The following is a 4,291-nucleotide window of genomic DNA, read 5'->3' on the forward strand; positions in this document are numbered from 1 at the left end:
ATATCCTCCCAAACTTTTATTTTAACTCACAAGTTTATTAAATTTTAATTTGACCCTAATTTTTATTATCAATATCATCCATCCTTATTTATTTTTTTAAACACAAACTCTATCATTATCTATTTGCTCTTATCACTCTATCTCTAGTCTTCTCCCAATTTTTTCATAAACATCTACATTTAACTATTTGAGCAAATTTCTAGAGCGAGTTTCAATATTCAAATTAATTCGTCAAGTATTTAGAGCAACTATTTGAGTTTTCTTCAAATTATAATATTTAATCATGGTTCACTTATTTTATCTCTTAAGTTTTGTGCTTAATTTTTGTGTTTATTTTTTATATTTAATTTTTTGGTTTAATTTAAATTATTGCTATATACGGGACCTATTGCTACCACAAGTATCATGGTGGACATTTTATACTCATAATAGGATGGGGCATTAAGAATGGAATAGAGTACTACGTGAATAAGAACCCATGGGGTGAGAACTGGGGGATGGAGGTTATGCTAAAGTTAGAAGAGACTTAATATGAAGGTTGGTTTATCCTCAAAGGTGTTGATTAAGTGGGTAATTATTTTGATAATTATAGCAGCAGTGGACCCACAAAGAGGAAGGTAAAAGGTGCTTCTAGCAGCAGTAAAACGGAAAATGAGAAAGAAAAAGGTGTTTCTAACAGCAGTGGAACCAAAAAGGAGAAGGATAAAGATGGTCGTAGAAATGGTGGATCCAAAAAAGGGTAGGAGAAAGCCTGATGGATTTATTATTTGGAGTGTAATTTTGAGTTATCCTATTTGAGGCTTTATCAACTTCTCTGTTGTAGTCTTTATTTAGTTATTGCATAGGATGTTAGCATTGTCAAATATTCAAGAACATCTCAATATGCCATTTTGCTACTACTATTATATGCATATGTTCCAATTATATGAAAAATATGTGGCCACTAGGGTAAGAGATAAAAACTTTGAACTTTTTTTAATTTTTTTAGTTAAACATGTCATATTTAGTACGATGTTACTTCTTCAATTTTTTTAAGTATGTCAATAAGGCTCTGATTGTTACAATATTATACTCCAAATATGCAAGTGATTTAATCCAACAAGCAAGTGCATACCCTTGACAAATAAATTAAAAAATACAGAGCAAAATAAAAAATTGACCCAAAGACTTTTAACCGATCCCTAGTTTTAAAATACAAGTCTTGCTAGTTTTAGCTTGTCATCTCTTGTATCTGTGAATGAAGAGAAATTTATTAAATCAAAAGAACACATTTATGTTTTAAAGCAATTTATTTCAGAAACATGCTTTTAATATACCAACCTTATCAAGTTATTTCCCAACAAAAATAATATAAACTCTTGGAGCATGATCATTCAGAAAATTTATCCACTACACAAGAAAAAAAGTATTCGTTGATAACCATTCAGTTGACTCGGGAGTTACAAAAGAAGAAGAACATTAAATATTCCTTACAGTTTTGGGTGACTCTATTAAAACTATTCTCATTAACTAGAGAGAAATATAAAATGAAAAACTCAATTGGAGTAGTTTCAAATTCCTTTATCATTGACATTTTCTTTCATTTCAATTATGTTGAAATTCACATTTCTCCCATCATATATTCATACATTAATGCTCCATATATCAAATATTTTTAGATTATATAAGGTGTGAAATTTGGAAAAAAGTGTTAAAAATGATTATAATATAATAAATATTTGACTAAATAAATAAATAAAGGAGATCAAGTATAGTATTCAACAAATCAATATATGGTGGTGGAACTGGAATTTCATCTCTCACAAAATTCCCCACCATTATGCAGCTCACAACAGTCACCTCATGTAACATCTTATGCGAATCCCACGAACACGGGAGGATCCTAGTATATAAGTAAATAGGTCTTAGACTCTGGTGACGCATTTTAATACCGTGCAGACCTGGGCCCAAAGCGGACAATATCACTAGTGGGCTGGAATATTACATATGGTATCAGAGCAAAGTTTTGCATTCAACCTTGAACAGTGGTAGGGCAAACCTCAGCGAGGACACTGAGCCTCTAAGGGGGGGGGGGGGGTGTATGTAACACTTTAGATAAATTTCACATCGATAAAACAAGGGAGAAATGCTGGATATAAAAGTAAACATGCCTTAGACTCTAGTGACGCATTTTAAAGTCGTGTCAGCTTCGGCCCAAAGCATGTCACCTCTTGTATCTGTGCATGAAGAGAAGATTTTTTAAGTCAAAAGAACGCGTTTATGTTTCAAAGCGACTTATTTCAGAAACGTGGTTTTAATATATCAACATTACCGAGCTCTTTCCCATAAAATAATATAAATTCTTGGAGCATGATTATTCAAAAAAAAAAATTATCCACTACAAATAATAAAAAGCATTCGTTGATAACCATCCAATGCACTCGATTGTTACAAAAGAAGAAGAACTTTGAATATTCCTTATATTTTGGGTGACTCTATGTGATGATCCGACTCGTCGTCGCGTGAGTTATCGCCCCGTTTTTCCCATTTTCTATTTCTTTATGCTTCATTATCAGTGTTTGGTGTGAATGAATTGATTCGGATTGGTTCTAGAAGGAAATGAGACACTTAGTCTCTTTAAGGAAGGTTTGTTTTGGAAAAGTCAACCGGACGTTGACTTATGTGTTAGAGGGTTCGGATATGAATTCCGATGATTCGGTTAGCTTCGGGGGATGATTTGTGACTTAGGAGTGTGATCGGAAGTGATTTTGGAGGTCCGGTGTAGAATTAGGCTTGAATTGGCGAAGTTAGTAGTTTGGCGAATTCCGGTTGATAGGTGAGATTTTGATCCGAGGGTCGGAATGGAATTTCGAGAGTTGTTGTAGCTTCGTTAGGTGATTTGGGATGTGCGTGCAAAAAATTTCAGTTGATTCGGAGGTGTTTTGGTCGGGTTTTTGATCGAATGTAAGTTTCGAAAGATTTGGATGAACTTAGACTTGAATTTGATGTAATTTGATGGTTTAGGTGTTATTTGTGGTGTTTTTATGATTCAAGCAAGTTTGAATAAGGTGTTGGATCATGTTTGTGTTTTTGGTTGAGGTCCCGGGAGCCTCGGGGTGAGTTTGGATGGTTAAACGGAGAGTTTCGGAATTTTTGCATGGTTAAGGTCTGCTGGTATCTGGTATTTTCGCACCTGCGGTTATGGGACTGCAGGTGCGTTCACGCAGAAGCGGAGGTGAGTGTCGCAGAAGCGGAAATGCTGGAGCTGGGTTGGACCGCAGATGCGGATAGGGAGCCGCACCTGCGGAGCCGCAGATGCGGCCAGGGGATTTAATTGAGATTTCCGCAGGAGCGGACATTGGACTGCAGGAGCGGACGCCGCAGAAGCGAGATAGTGACCGCAGATGCGGTTTTGCCTGGGCAGATTTATTTTATTTCATCTTCGCGAAATTTCATAAGGGTTCATATTTTCACTTCGGACTAGGAGAGTTTTTGGGCGATTTTGAAGAGGGTTTCAAGGACTTCGATCAGGTAAGAATTCTTGGACTTAGAACACGATTTTATGATGCAAATACATGAATTTAGACTGAAAAATCAAGGAATTAAAGGTCAAAAATGGAGGTTTAGGCTTGAAAGCTAAGAGAACAAAAATGGGAATTTGAGGGGTCATTTGGACTCCGATTTTGGTGTTCTTTATATGTATAGACTCGTGGCGAAATAAGGAATCCGTTGATGGTAAATTTACTGATTTTTGAGGAGTGGGCCCGGGGCTCGGGTTTTTGCTAATTTCGGGAATTTAACTATTTTTCGATTGTTTTCGATTGGGTATTGTCCCATTAGCATATTGTGACATATTCGTTGTGGTTTTGGTCAGATTCGACGCACGAGGAGGTTAATTCGAAAGGCAAGGGCATAGCAAGCTAGGACTTTGGCCGGCTTGAGGTTAGTAATAAATGTAAATGCTGTGTTGAGGGTTTGAAACCCCGAATTTGCACAACGTAGTGCTATGTGAGGTGACTTGCACGCCGGATAACGGGCGTGGGGTAGAGCACCGTCGGGGATTGTGACATGGTCCGTCCCGCTTAATAAAATTACTACCTAATTGATTGTAATTTTGTGATATCCTTATAAAAATAGATTAATTGTCATAATTGGGCTTTGTGCCAACTACTTGAATCCTTCAGGGATTATTTTTACTGGTTTCTTATCATATTTCTAGATATTGGACTCAGTCCTGGTATTTAACACTGTTTTGTAAACTCAGCCATTTTTCTAAAAGTAGAAACTAAAGTAATATTTTAAATGAAGTTTG

The sequence above is a fragment of the Nicotiana attenuata genome, chromosome 3, assembly GCF_001879085.1.
Source record: "Nicotiana attenuata strain UT chromosome 3, NIATTr2, whole genome shotgun sequence".
Taxonomy (NCBI): domain Eukaryota; kingdom Viridiplantae; phylum Streptophyta; class Magnoliopsida; order Solanales; family Solanaceae; genus Nicotiana; species Nicotiana attenuata.